We start from the raw sequence: 16053 nt of genomic DNA, 5'->3' as shown, positions 1-16053 counted from the left end.
AACCGCTAACACTAACCCCCCACTTATTACCCCGGTTCCCACCGCCACCAGGGGTACCGGGAAGAGCTAGATACCGTCAGACTTGGAGTGTCAGAAAATGATAATCCGGGACTGGGCGGCAGCAGACTGGTGTTTTTAGGCTGGCAACGGCCAAAATAAATGGCACTTGCCACACTGATAGTATCAGGCTTCTGCTTAGTTTTGTGTCTGGCTGGCTATGAAAAATAGGGGGGACCCCATGCATTGGTTTAATAAATAAATAATTAATAATAATATTTAATTAATTGTGGGGTTCCCCTATTTTCCATAACCAGCCAGATACAAAACTAAGCAGCAGCCTGACATTATTAGGCTTGCAAGGGCTGCTTTGTTTTGTGTCTGGTTGGCTATGGAAAATAGTGGGGACCCCACACATTAGTTTAATAAATAAATGAATAATTTAAAAAAATGTGTCGGGTCCCCCTTTTTTCCATAACCAGCCAGATACAAAACTAAGCAGCAGCCTGACACTATCAGGGTGGCAAGGGCCATTTATTTTGGCCGTTGCCAGCCTAATAACACCAGCCTGCTGCCACCCAGTCCCGGATTATCATTTTCTGACACTCCAGGTTTGACGGTATCTGGCTCTTCCCGGTACCCCTGGTGGCGGTGGGTACCTGGGTAATAAGTGGGGGGTTAGTGTTAGCAGTTCTACTGGCTAAGACTAAGCCTGGCATAGTTATGGACGCCATCTGTTAGACAGCTTCTACTACTAAGCCAAATAGAAGTAAGGAAAAAACACAACTTTAAAAGGATCTTTATTGAAATAAAACTCCCCAGAAACCCCTCATTGACCCTTTTATTAAATAAAAAAGCTATCCTCTTCTTTCCGTAGTAGTCCAGTCTTTATTTCAATCTGTTAAGTAAAAATAAATTAATGACAATTTCACCGGTAGTGTACTGTCACTATTAGGGGATCTCAGCAGAGGCTCTCACCAGCCTGTGCTTAGACCCCCTATTAATGACAGTAGAGAAAAAACCCACCTATCCTCTCCAAACTAAACGCATCCCTCACCCCCTCAACCAGCCCCCCTCACTACCCCCTCAACCAGACCCACCACCCACTCCTCCATCCCCCGAATACTCACCTCACCTGCAGCTAGGTTGCTTGGTGGAGATTTGTGCACGTCCCGCTGCGGCAGGCCGAAACAAGTGACGTCACGCAGCGGGACGTGCGTGAGGAACGTAACTGGCACTTGCCAGGAAGAGAGGATCTGCTGTCAGCGTCCCGGGGATGGTGATGGTGGCAGCGGATGCAGGGTAGGGTCCGGCGGCGGGGGAGTTATGCTGCAGCGCGGTCTGGAAGGGGGAGCTCTGTTATTGTTGGTCAGTGAGAGGAGTCCTCTTACTGACCACCAATGAAACAGTTGTCCCTTCCGGAAGCGCGTCAGGGGCCGGACAAATGGCCTCGGGGGCCGTAGTTTGGGGACCCCTGCTATAGCTGGTATAAGGAAATGCACTGAACAGCAACTCCAATCTAGTTGTCCCACTGCTGAACCGACTAGAATGGAGTTGACAGAGTGAAACCTCCTGAGCAGACCAATTCTTTGAGAAGTTTCACCCCTCCCTTCCAGACTGATTTTTTTTGTGACTGATTTTTTACCACTATTTCCTATAGACAGTGCCTCTCTTTGAGAAGATCACTCCCTGGTCCAACCAAAGACCACTTTTTTGTGCAGATCCCCATAAAAAGACCAGAAGTAGAACTTATATGTTAAAATTGCTACCCGACAGCGCTGACAAGGCCATGATGAAAGAGGAGGGAGCACACGAGCAGGACAAGAGAGGGTGGAGGACGGAAGGAGGAGGCATGGCTGGGCTGGGAGGAGAAAGAAAGGTGTATGGAGCCTATACCAGTGATGTAATATGATGGTGTATAGAGCTGATACCAGTAAAGTAATAGGATGGTGTATGGAGCTGATACCAGTGATGTAATAGAATGGTTTACAGAGCTGATACCAGTGATGTAATAGAATAGTATAAAGAACTGATACCAGTAATGTAATACAATGGTGTATATAGCTGATACCAGTGATGGAATAGAATGGTTTACAGAAATGATACCAGTAATGTAATAGAATAGTATAAAGAGCTGATACCAGTGATGAAATAGAATGGTTTATAAAGCTGATACCAGTTATGGAACAGAATGGTGTATAGAACCTGATACAAGAGATTTAATAGAATGGTGTATAGAGCTGATACCATTGATGGAATAGAATGGTATACAAAGCTGATACCAGTGATGGAATACAATGGTGTACAGAGCCAATACCGGTGATTGAATAGATTGGTGTATAGATCCTGATACCAGTTATGGAATACAGTGGTGTACAGAGCTGATACTAGCACAGATACTGTATTTATATTATACTTTACTCGGCTCCAAGAATAGTTTTAGGGATGGGCAATGATTTCCATATGTAGGGATATACTAAAAAAGTTCCTAATACAGTACTTTTTGCTGCATGAATGCTGTCTCATGAAACACATGATAAAATACAACATTGTGTGCTCTTTCATCATTATTTATGTGTACATGTATGCTGTACATGTTCCTGCTATAATTAGGGGGGAGATTTATCAAACTGGTGTAAAGTTGAATTGTCTTAGTTGCCCCAACCAATCAGATTCCACCTTTCATTTTTAAAAGAATCTGTGAGGAATGAAAAGTGAAGTCTGATTGGTTGCTAGACAATGCTCGGGTCACGGAACGGCCGGTCTCTTCCCGGGTCATCACTGCAGTACCGGCCGGATAATCTTTTTGCCGCAGGGTTCTGATGCGGGCGCATTAGCGCCCGTCCACCCACATCAGAACCTCCCATAGCACTGAACTGACAGGGTTTCCTGCGGCCACAATTTATTGAATTGCGGCCGAAGAAAACTGACATGTTAGTTATTTGCGGTGCCGCACGGGATCCCGGCCGGAGCGTATATGATGTGTATACGCTCCGGCCGGGATCCCATAGCAGAATAGGCTATGTTCACAGGCGCATAAAGTACGGCCGTTGTTGCCGATGGCAACAACAGCCGTACTTTTCTGTAGTGTGAACATAGCCTAATTCTGCATTTTCTATACTATGTTCTTTGACAAGACCACCCCCCAAAATTGTGCAAAATTGGGTGGTCAGCTATTAGAGTTTTCACTGTATATGGAAATTTGTGTGATTATACAGACTGTTGTTATTTTAAGGAAGTCCTCCATACAGCAATTCCAATTTTGCTGTCAGAACTATGTTTAACCCTTTGAGGACCAGGCCCAAAATGACCCAGTGGACCGCGCAAATTTTGTTCTTTGCGCTTTCGTTTTTTCCTCCTCTCCTTCTAAGAGCTATAGCACTTTCAGTTTTCTATCTACAATGCCATGTAAGGGCTTGTTTTTTACAGGAATAGTTGTACTTTGTAATGGCGTCTTTCATTTTACCATAACATGTATGACGGAATCCCAAATATATTATTTATAAAGATATAAATAGGTGAAATCGTAAAAAAGAATGCAATATGGTAACGTTTGGGGGATTCCTGTGTCTACGTAATGCACTATATGGTAAAAGCGACATGATACCATTATTCCATAGGTCAGTCTGAACACAACCAGATGCAGGTTTACACAGATTTTCTAATGTTATATATATATTTTTTTATGAAATCCTTTTTTTTGTTCACTGTGCGGCGTTATGGTTATGGGAGTCATACTTCCATCCATTTTATTGCTTCTTGCTCCCAGGAATGCTGATTTTCAGTACCCCGCCTCCTGCCCTTTGTGTCGCCTACTTACAAAATGGCCGACGGCGCTGTGCACTCCCATATGCATGGGCTGGCCGTATCTATGTAAATGCCATAAAAAGGCTTTGTTCCTGCCTATATTGGAGGATGCTCGGTGCCACTAAACAGCAGGGCCTGAGAGGACATTAAAGGCTGCAGGCAGTGTGGATTGCTGCCGGCTCCTTTTGTCCGCTCAAATCCTGCCACCTAAATGGAACGCAGCCAGGAAGCTGAGGGACCCTATTAAGCTGAATAGCATGTGTTGGGGTCCAATGTTTAATTGACCTTCCTGCTGAGTTTTTGTGCAGTGAACGGAGCCTGTGAGGGAGGCAGATGTGTATGAAGGGCAGATGGCAGCAGCCATTTTCCTATTGCATCAACTTAGCTGATAAAATCTCCAGTGACAGTTAAGGGTGCTCAGTGGCGGCAGTGGCAGGGTGTCGGCGCTCGGGGCTGACAGGGAAGGGCTCAATTCCCAGTACCCACACTTTTTTTTTTCACCCCTTCCTTTACATTTTAGGCTTATTGGATCTCTACTATTATCTTACCACTTTGGCGATCCAGAACACACTATATACAGCTTTGCCTTCATCCCTCCATGCTCATCATCTACAATTTGGTGCCCACTTATCTACTGGCCCTCAAGAAGCCATTGCCTGTGAAACATACCTCCTTTATGGTCGGGGTTCCTCTTCGAGTCTTTTTTCATTTCATTTCTTTACAATTAGGTATTCTTGAGTATTCTTTGGATATTGTAGGTTTTTCTTGTATGTGCCATCTATTTCCCAGTGGGGTATACCCAATATAGATATCAATGGCTTATCCTTATTTTCTTAATAGAATCACAAGGATTGAACCTTTATGCCTATAGTATTGTATACTATGTTTTCACTCTCACTGAGGTTTTCATGGATTAGGCGGCAATGAGGATGTTTCCTTACCTGTTTGCCTATCAGCTTTGGCTTATATATATGTACTTACCTTACCAACCGTTCAACCCTTCCTCTGATTTCAGGGCCGTTCATGTAGAGCAGGGGTGTCAAACTCAAATACATAGTGGGCCAAAATTAAAAAATTGGACAAAGTCGAGGGCCAACCTTGATAATTATTTAAGCACGAATGCCGCCAACCTGGTACTGTCAGATCAGCATGCGCCATTCCTGGTACTGTCAGTGCTGAGCACTATGATAAATGACATGATATATTGCTATGCCATGATTAATCTTCAACCCATGTAATAGCCAACCCCCCCCATATTGCCCCATGTAGTAGCCAACCAAACCGAAATTGTCCCACATATTAGCCAGCCCTCCCAATAGTGTTCAAATAGTAGCCAGCCCCCAATAGTCTCATATAGTAGCCAGCCCTCTCCAATAGTCTCATATAGTAGCCAGCCCTCCCCTATAGTCTCTTTTATAGTAGCCAACCCTCTCCAATAGTCTCATATAGTAGCTGGCCCTCCCCCATAGTCTCTTATATAGTAGCCAGCCCCTCCCCAATAGTCTCATATAGTAACCAGCCCTCCCAGTATTCTCATATAGTAGTCAGCCCCAGGGGTGGATTAACTTTACCATAAACCCCGGGCTGTTCACCCAGCCTGGGCCCCCCCAACCCACTGTAACTATGGCAGCATTAGCATGGTGTCCATAGTATAGGATAGATAATGTCATGTGTCCCTTATTTGTGCAAAATTGTGGTAAAAATGTAATGATTTTTTGCAAATCATGACAGAGCTGTAGCCAGAAGACAATACACAACTGAATACACTACCGCCCGAAACTGACCTATTATAATCCACCACTGGTCAGCCCTTTCCCATAGTCTCTTATATAGTAGCCAGCCCTCCTTCATAGTCTCTTATACAGTAGCCAGTCCTCCCCAGTAGTCTCATATAGGGCTGGCCGTTATGGGCAAAAAATAAAAAAGATACTTCGGACGAATCTCGATTTAAATCTATATATTTTTTTCTTTTTTGCTACATAAACAGAACATTTTTCTCCCTGCAGCGTCAGATACTATTTAAATGATATTTCAGTCGACAACCTCCCCCTCCCCCCCGTTACCCATGTAAGTAGTTTTCCCAAATATGTGACACTCTTTGCAAATAGGTAGGGTGTAGTAGTGGAGGTATAGTGGATAAGGGGTGTAATAGTACAGGTAAGGATGAGGGGTGTAGTAATAGTAGTAGTAATAATACAGATATAGATGAGGGGTGTAGAAGTGAAGGTATAGTGGATAAAGGGTGTAGTAGTACAGGTATAAATGAGGGGTGACTGAGGGGACACTGAAGGAGACTGGGGGGACACTGAAGGGGACTGGGATGACTGAGGGGGAATAAGGTGACTGGCGGACACTTAGGGGGAATGGGGGACACTTAGGGGGACTGGGGCAGCTGTAGGTGATTGGAGCAGGAGGGCACATACACCTCCTCCTCTCACCTCAACACACACACATGTTCCCCTCCCGGCCAGACATGGAGGTCCCCGGTCTCTGGAGGAGGCTGCAGGGACTACAGGAGAAGGTGAATACGTCGCTGCGGGTCCTGGAGCTGTACAGCGGAATCGGGGGTCTGCACTGAAACCCCCGATCCCGCTGTACAGCTCCAGGACCCGCAACAACGTAATCACCTTCTCCTATAGTGCCTGTGGCCTCCTCCAAAAACCGGGGACCTCCATTTCTTGCCATAAGGGGAGCCGGATGCTCAGCGGAGGGGGCGGGGGCAGGTCAGCGGCGGCGCTGTTAAGTGGGTGTAGGCCACCGGCACCGCACCTCCCCTCTGCAGCCTGCCCACCCAACATCTTGCCTCCGCTCACCCCTCTCCAGCGTGCCTGTGTCGCACCCCACACCGCCCCTCTTTAGCTTGCACGCTGGCCCGAAACCGCAACCCCCCTTCCCCCCGCTCCTCTCCGGCTTCTCTGGACTGCCCCCGCGCGCCTGACAACGTGCAGCCCAAAATAAATTTTTGTCAAAATTGAATTCATGATTTTCACAAAAAATTTTATTGAAAAATGATAGTGACGAGAAAGGCCTGTCATATACTCATGGCATATTTAACCTTCTCAGCATTAGGATATGTTCACACAACTGCAGTACCGGCCGGGATGATCTTTACAGAGACCGGCCGTCTTTTCAGAGACCGGGTCACGGAACGGCCGGTCTCGTACGAGGTCTGAACAGGGCCTTACACTTAAAAAGGTGATAGACAATTACAGTAGTCCAGTTCACACAACTTATTAATAGAAAAATATGGAGGATCATGTGTGTTATATAGACTATAGCTCAGGGGTCCCCAAACTTTTTACACAGAGTGCCAGTTCACTGTCCTTCAGACCATTGAAGGGTCAGACTATAAAAAAAATATGATCAAATCCCTAGGCACACTGCACATATCATAAATAGAGATGAGCGAACCTCGTGCATGCTCGAGTCCATCCGAACCCGAACTTTCAGCATTTGATTAGCGGTGGCTGCTGAAGTTGGATAAAGCCCTAAGGCTATGTGGAGAACATGGATATAGTCATTGGCTGTATCCATGTTTTCCAGACAACCTTAGAGCTTTATCCAACTTCAGTAGCCCCCGCTAATCAAATGCCGATCGTTCGGGTTCGGATGGACTCTAACCCGAACCCGGTTCGCTTATCTCTAATCATAAAACAAAACGGGAACAAATACAATATTTACAATAAAGAACAAGTAAATTGAAATCAACAAACTCACCAGTGTTTCACTGGGAACTATGGGCCTGCTTTTAGGTAATGAGATGGTCAATGTCCGGTTCCATATTTGTCACTGCTAGATGTAACAAGTGATGTAAGTGTGTATCAGTTAGTCTAGATCTGGTTGGAGATTTCAGATGTTTTATTCTGGAAAAATTCTGTTCACAGACATAAGTGCTGCCAAAGATGGTTGCCATTTTGAGTGCATTGTTCCTGAGATTAGGATATGTCTCAGAGGGGAGAGAGCCATAGAAATGAAGCAAGCTGCTTGACTTGAATGCGTCCTTCAGAGAGCCATAATTCTGCAGTTCAGCGAGTTCCATTTGGTAAATTGTATTCACATTTTCAATGTCAATTGAAAATGGGTTACGGAAAAGTTGTATGTCTTGTTCATAGAGATGAAGCTCTTTGAATCTTAATTGGAACTCCTTTTGCAAATTTTCTGTTTCTTTTGGGAATGGAATCAAGCGTTTTTCCGCTAACAGATTTTCAGTTAAGGGGAGATGGCAGAAATTTTCCTCCTTCACTTGTTTGATAAGGAGGCCTTATTTTACTTCAAATGCTTTAACATGTGATTGCATATCACAGATGAGCTTCCATTTTCCTTGAAGTTGCACATTGAAACTGTTGAGTAGCTCTGTTACATCTTTCAGGAAGGCGAGGTGCGATTTCCATTCTGCATCATTGACAGGCTTGGACTGGGCCACCGGGAAGCCGAGTATTTCCCCGGTGGGCCCCACCCCCCAGTCAGGGGACACAGGGCTGGAGACTGCAGCAATGTGGTCCCCACTCAAGCCCAGCCGGGGCCCCGTGCTTTTGGGGGGCCCACTCGGGGCCCCGTGCTCCTCGGGGGCCCACTCGGTCGCAGGGTTCCTTTTTAACTGGAAGCGATCGCAACAATCAAACACAATGTAGTGTTCTGATTGACAGCGCGAGAAGCCATAGGCTTCCCGACCTGCCAATCACTCTTGTGACCGCAATCAGCGTTTTGCTTGCGATCACAAGAGTGTCCCCCCGTCCCGCCCGACGAGCAGCTCTGTTGAGTCCCGGCAGCGCCATCACTGACCTCAGTGTGCTCCGCGGCGGCTGGGACATCCGGTATGCGCGCCCTGTACCGGAAGTTCCAGCCGCTGCATCACACACTGAGTTCAGTGGTGCGCGCTTGCCGGGACTCCACAACAGAGCTGCTCATCAGGTGGTGAAGAGAGAAGAAGATGAGACCAGCGACGGGGGAGCGTGTGGTTAGGTGACTTATGTGTTGTTGTTTTTTTTTATCAGAGGGGGGAGGCTGAACAACATAAGGGGGCTATATGAGGAGGGGGGAGGCTGATCAACATAGGGGGCTATATGGGGAGGGAGGAGGGTGAACAACATAGGGGGCTATATGGGGAGGGGGGAGGCTGAACAACATAGGGGGCGATATGGGGAGGGGGGAGGCCGAACAACATAAGGGGGCTATATGGGGAGGCTGAACAACATAGGGGGCTATATGGGGAGGGGGAGGCTGAACAACATAAGGGGGCTATATGGGGAGGGGGGAGGCTGAACAACATAGGGGGCTATATGGGGAGTGGGGAGGCTGGTCAATATAAGGGGGCTATATGAGGAGGTAGGGGGGGAGCTGGACAACATAGGGGGCTATATGAGGAGGTGGGGGAGGCTGGACAACATAAGGGGGCTATATGAGGAGGGGGGAGGCTGAACAACATAAGGGGGCTATATGAGCGGGGGAAGCTGAACAACATAAGGGGGCTATATGAGGGGGGGAGGCTGGACAACATAAGGGGGCTATATGAGGGGGGGAGGCTGGACAACATAAGGGGGCTATATGAGGAGTGAGGGAGGCTGGACAACATAAGGGGGCTATATTAGGAGGGGGGAGGCTGGATAACATATGGGGGCTATATGAGGAGGGGGGAGGCTGGACAACATAAGGGGGCTATATGAGGAGGGGGGAGGCTGGACAACATAAGGGGGCTATATGGGGAGGGGGGAGCTGGGCTGAACAACATAAGGGGGCTATATGGGGAGGGGGGAGCTGGGCTGAACAACATAAGGGCGCTATATGAGGAGGGGGCGAGCTGGACAACATAAGGGGCTATATGGGGAGGGGGGGAGCTGATCTGGACAACAGAAGGGGGCTATATGAGGAAGGAGGGGAGGATGGACAACATAAGGGGGCTATATGGGCAGGGAGGGGAGCTGGGCTGGACAACATAAGGGGGCTATATGAGGAGGGGGGGTGGACAACATAAGGGGGCGATATGGGGGGGATCTGGACAACATGAGGGGGCTATATGGGGGGGGGCTGGACAAAATAACGGGGCTATATGGTGAGGGACGGGAGCTGGGATGGACAACATAAGGGGGCTATATGGGGAGGGGGGGTGGACAACATAAGGGGGCTATATGAGGGGGATCTGGACAACATGAGGGGGCTATATGGGGGGGGCTGGACAACATAAAGGGGCTATATAGGGGATGGACAGCACTGGGGGCTATATGAGGGATGGACAACACCGAGGGACATCCATAAGGGAGGCAGAGGGGTGCAATCTATAAGGTGTCTACACAGAGCAGGCATATACTATATGAGGAAGGGGAGGAGGCTGAACAACATAAGGGGGCTATATGGGGAGGGAGGGGAGCTGGGCTGGACAACATAAGGGGACTATATGGGGAGGGGGGGTGGAAAACATAAGGGGGCTATATGGGGGGGATCTGGACAACATGAGGGGGCTATATGGGGGGGTCTGGACAACATAAAGGGGCTATATGGGGGCCGGACAACATAAGGGGGCTATATGGGGGCTGGACAACATAAGGGGGCTATATAGGGGATGGACAGCACTGGGGGCTATATGAGGGATGGACAACACCGAGGGACATCTATAAGGGAGGCGGAGGGGTGCAAACTATAAGGTGTCTACACAGAGCAGGCATATAATATAAGGGATATATATATATTGTAAAGAGATGAGGATGGTGCCAGGGTGAGGAGCCTAATATTTCTTTTAGGCAGATTCTGTGGATTCGTGGCTCGGAGAAGTTCTCATAACGGCCCAGGGCAGATAGAGAAGAAAATGAAAAGGGAAGAACTACAATCGGAGAAGACGTCCCCTGTGAGTCACTTGATATAACTGCACTGTAATGTATATGGTGTACAGAGCCTGTGTAGAGCTGCATCCACCTCTATATGACAGAATGAGGTGATCTGTGCACAGTGAATATTATTCAGTATCAGCGGTGGTGTTAGTCAGTATGTGGTGGTGGTAGTCAGTATCAGCGGTGGTGTTAGTCAGTATGTGGTGGTGGTAGTCAGTATCAGCGATGGTGTTAGTCAGTATGTGGAGGTGTTATTCAGTAGCAGTGGTGGTTTTAGTCAGTATGTGGTGGTATTAGTCAGTTGCAGTGGTGGTGTTAATATGTGGTGGTGTTATTCAGTAGCAGCGGTGGTGTTAGTCAGTATGTGGTGGTAATATTTGTTACTTATCTGGTACTGTGTTTTATTGGATTTAGTAAACTGGATTTAGTCAGTAACAATATGGTGGTGATAGTTGTGGTGTGGCAGTATTATTTCCCCACTTGTAAACTGGTATTATTGGTCATAGTACACAGGATCCAGTTAGTAACAGTATGGCGGTAATATTTATGGTCGTAATATTTTCCTCCTATATACTGGTATTATTGGTAATATCAGTCTTGGTACACTGTATTTGGTCAGTAATAGTATGGCGGTAATATGTGTGGGGATATTTGCTCTCTATATACAGGTGTTATTGGTGGCTGTATGATATATGTATCTAAGTATACAGCATTATCATGCAAAGAAAATTGTCCTATAGCCCGATTATGCGAGCCAATTATTGGTAACAAGCGCTCCCAGGAAGCCCCATGTAAAAGTGCCAGAGACCAGCTGACAAGAAAACGATCTTTTGTGCATCTGTAAAAATCATTGCTGATTAGGAATTGCAGCCCTACACTGCCCCATATCACGCCGTATAACTGGACCCTTATTAAAGGGGTAGTGCGGTGTAAAGCAGTTATTCACTAACTAACACACATGTAATGTGTGTTAATTAGTGAATAAATGCTTTACACCGCACTACCCCTTTAATGGTACCATAGATAAGTATGGTGGCTGAAGGGTGGGCCCCAAGAATGATCTCCCTTGGTGGGCCCAACGCACTCCAGTCCGACACTGATCATTGAGCTCTGGTACTTCTTTGTTTTTGAAAGCATAAAAGCTGTTCTGTGGAAGTAAGTCATAGAAATGTCTCAGAACTCTCCCTCGACTCAGCAAACGGACTTCTGTGTGGTACACAGCATCTTCATGGGCGACATTTAGCTCAGACATAAATTTCTGAAATTGTCTGTGGTTTAGTGCATTAGCTCTAATGAAGTTAACACAAATTACCACAATTTTCATAACAGAGTCCCACTTGAGTTATTTACTACATAACGCTTGTTGGTGGATGAGGCAGTGTATGGCTATTGGATGAGAATGGTTACGTTTGTCCATTTCTTGGTTAATGCGAGCAATTACTCCTTTCTTAGACCCCACCATGCTAGGAGCACCATCAGTTGTCACACTGGCTAGTTTAGCCCAGTCCAGCTCCAAATCCTTCACTATTTGGGAAACCTTTTTATAGATATCCTCTCCTGTAGTTGTTCCTTTGATGCTTTGCAGTGCAGCAAGCTCTTCTGTGACTTCGAAATTCTCATTTATCCCACGAATAATAATTAGAGTTTGTGCAGAATCACGAACATCATTGCTCTCGTCAAGTGCCAAGGAAAAATAGGAAAGTTTTCTTGCGCAATTTTGCAAATGCTAATGCAAGTTGTCTCCCATTTCTTCAATCCTTTGTGTAATTGTAGATCCTGAAAGACTAAGGGCCCTATTCAACCGGACGATTATCATTGGCATAATCGTTAACAATTATCGATCTCAAACTATCGCTATTGCGAAAGACCTGAAAACGTTCACTCATTTCCATGGAACGATAATCGTTACTTATGATCGTATTTGCGATCGTTTTTCTTCGTTATTGCGTTCGTATCTACTACAAACGACCGAACGACGTCTTATTCAATGCGAACGATTTGCGAACGTTTTGCGAACGAGCAACGATAAAAATAGGTCCAGGTCTTATAAAGCGATCAACAATTTCTTGTTCGGTCGTTAATCGTTAACTGCATTTCAACCGAACGATTATCGTTTAGATTCGAATGATTTAACGATAATCGTACGGTGGAATAGGGCCCTAATTGTACTAAATAAATCTGCCTTTTCTGGACACATCTCTTTGGCAACAGAAAGAAGGCACTCCTTAAAGTGACTGTACCACCAGGCCCAGGCAGAAGCACTGGAGACGGGCCGACCCACCCCCCAGTGGGAAGAAACCCTAGCCCCTCCATGATGTGACTCCATTAGAATCAATGGAACCCTATCATAGAGGGGCGGGAATTTCCTCCCACTAAGGGTGGGTCGGCCCACCTCCAGTGTGTCAGCCTGGGCCTGGTGGTACAGTCACTTTAACAAATTCGCCCTCCACGAAAGGTCTGCCAGTGCACGCTATTAGCTTGGCTACTTAAAAACTTGCTCGCAGTGATGAAATATTTAGCTGCTTCTGCTTCACAAAAATATTTTGCTGAGTTGTCAATGTATTTTTCAGTTTTAATATTTTATCTTTTCTCACATCACTGACCAAACAATCATATTTATCTTTATGTTGAGTTTGATAGTGTTGCCGCAAATTGTATTCTTTGAACACAGACACTGAGTTCTGGCATATCAAACACACAGCTCTTTCCTTGTACTGCATGAAAAAGTAATCATAAGTCCATTGTTCTTTGAATATCCTACACTCCGAGTCAATTTTTCTCTTTTTTGACATCATTGTTTCCTAGGGATTACAAATTGCTATTAGTAAAATACCAATAGATAAAGATATCCCACTGGTGCGGTGCAGGAACCAGCATGATTACAGAGTCGGTTCCTCCACCGCCTTTCCAGTTCACACTACCCTGTGCGAACCGCAGTGCGATCTGTAAACTCACGCAGGAATCTGATCGCATGGGTGAGAAGTCCCATGCAATCAGATTCCACGGCAGGAAAAAAAGAAGTCATAATGCGTCACGAACCTCAGTGGGCCCCTATGTGGAGCAGATTATGTGGTGTCATTATTAGGAGGTCTCAGCATAGACGGGGGAGATGAGAGATCAAGGGCCTCTTCTGAGACCCCCTAACAATCCGGGACTGGGTGGCAGCAGGCTGGTGTTATTAGGCTGGTAACGGCCAAAATAAATGGCCCTTGCCACACTGATAGTATCAGGCTTCTGTTTAGTTTTGTGTCTGGCTGGTTATGAAAAGTAGGGGGGACCCCATGCATTGGTTTAATAAATAAATAATTAAAAAATAAATAAATGTGGGGTCCCCCCTATTTTCCATAACCAGCCAGATACAAAACTAAGCAGCAGCAGCCTGACATTATTAAGGGGTACTCCAGTGGAGGGGAACTTTTTTACTGGGACCGGGGAGGAGGTGGCCGAGGAAAAAGACATCCGCTCACCTCCCCAGTTCCAGCGGCGGGTCCTACATCGCGGCAATCCGGTGCCCGGCCGCTTCCGGGTGTCTGGCGCGGGCACGAGAAGTGACGTCTCAGGTCCGCTCAGCCACTCAGTGAAGGAGGCGGGATCCGTTTCAAGTCCGCTCAGATCCCGCCTCCTTCACTGAGTGGCTGAGCGGACCTGAGACGTCACATTTTGGGCCCGCGTCAGACACCCGGAAGCGGCCGGAAACCGGGCACCGGAGCGCCGCGATGTGGGACCCGCCACTGTAACCGGGGAGGTGAGTGGACGTCTTTTTCCTCGCCCACCTCCTCCCCGGTCCCAGTAAAAAAGTGCCCTAGTGTCTAGTGGAGGAAATCGTCCCCCGCGCGATTCGATCACGGAGTAGCGATCCCTTCTGCTTACCCGGGCCGAGCCTCAACGTCTGTATGACGCTCGGCAATAGATTGCTTCTGGCTGCAGCAGCCCTAAGCAATCTAACACTGATCTTATTGATCAGTGTATTGTTAGTACACTGCAGTGATCTCTATGAGAGATCACTGCAGTAATAATAAAAGTCCCCCAGGGGGACTAAAAGGTAAAGTTAAAAAAAAAAAAAAAAAATTCCCATCAGTAAGAAATCCGCTCCCCTTATAAAAGTCTGAATGACCCTCCTTTTCATATTTTATATATAAATAAATAAACATACATATTTGGTATCGCCGGGTGTGTAATCACCTAAACTATTAAATTATCACATTACTGATCTCGCACGGTATACAGCGTAAGCGTAAAAACGCACCAAAGTGCAAAATTGATGATTTTTGGTCACATCAAATCCAGAAAATTATAATAAAAAGTGATCAAAAAGTCCCATATGTGCAATCAAGGTACTGATAGAAACTACATATCATGGCGCAAGAAATGACAGCCCCATAGACCAAAAAATAAAAGTGTTATAAGGATGGGAATAGAGCAATTTGAAGAACTTTTTAAAAAGATTTTAATTTTTTAAAAGCCATCAAATAAAATAAAAGTTGTACAAGTTACATATAGTTGTAATCGTACTGATTTAAGAAACATAAATAATGTGTATGTCTTACTATGGGGCAAACGGTGTCAACACAACACCCCTTCCCAAATAAAAAAATATTTGCCCTTATTTTCAGTTTCACTGCACAAACAAATTTTTCCGGTTGTGCAGAATATTTTATGGAAAAATGAAATCAGTCAATGCAAAGTACAATTAGTGTCACAAATAATAAGGGCTCATATGGGTCTGTAGGTGAAATAATGCAAGCGCTATGGTTTTTTAAACACAAGGAGGAGAAAATCAGAGAGCAAAAACGAAAATTGGCACTGTCCTTAAAGGGTTAAAGGGGTATTCTGGGAAAATTTGACTTTTCCCCTATCCACAGGATACCCCTTTAAGTATGTCCCTAAGTTATTGCTCAGTGCACAACTCCACCACTTGTAGAGTCTGGCTCCTCCCACCCATGTAATTGATTACACGGACATCACCACAGGTCCTTCAGCCAACACTCCCCAGGGGATGCGGTCCTACAGCAGCCCAGGTGTCCTGTCTCTCTTCTCTATCAGAGTCGTGGCAGGGAGAAGCAGGAGTCAGGACAGACTGCTAGGATACCCCATACCGCGTGAATGGTGCTGGCCAAAATAACTGCACGGACAACAGTTCCAATTTAAGTGGACGGGGTCGGCCACAGCTTTATTAAAGTATAACCGTAAATTAGCAACTCTTCATCGGGGTTGTGCCAGCCGTCGGAAGGCCGACGGGCACTGCCTCCATTTCCTTTTTTCTTATTCACCGCCAGCTGTGACTTACATGAAAGTTGTAACAGATTTACACACCAACACCAACACTGCCATGCAGACACACAAACGCAACTGAGCTTAAACTGTTGGGAGGGAGGGAGGGACAAACTCCTGTGGTGGCCAAGCGGAAAGAGGGTAAGCCCGCCCCTTA

Source organism: Dendropsophus ebraccatus, chromosome 6 (assembly GCF_027789765.1).
Source record: "Dendropsophus ebraccatus isolate aDenEbr1 chromosome 6, aDenEbr1.pat, whole genome shotgun sequence".
In the NCBI taxonomy this organism is placed as follows: domain Eukaryota; kingdom Metazoa; phylum Chordata; class Amphibia; order Anura; family Hylidae; genus Dendropsophus; species Dendropsophus ebraccatus.
Note: the sequence above shows the minus strand (reverse complement) of the source record.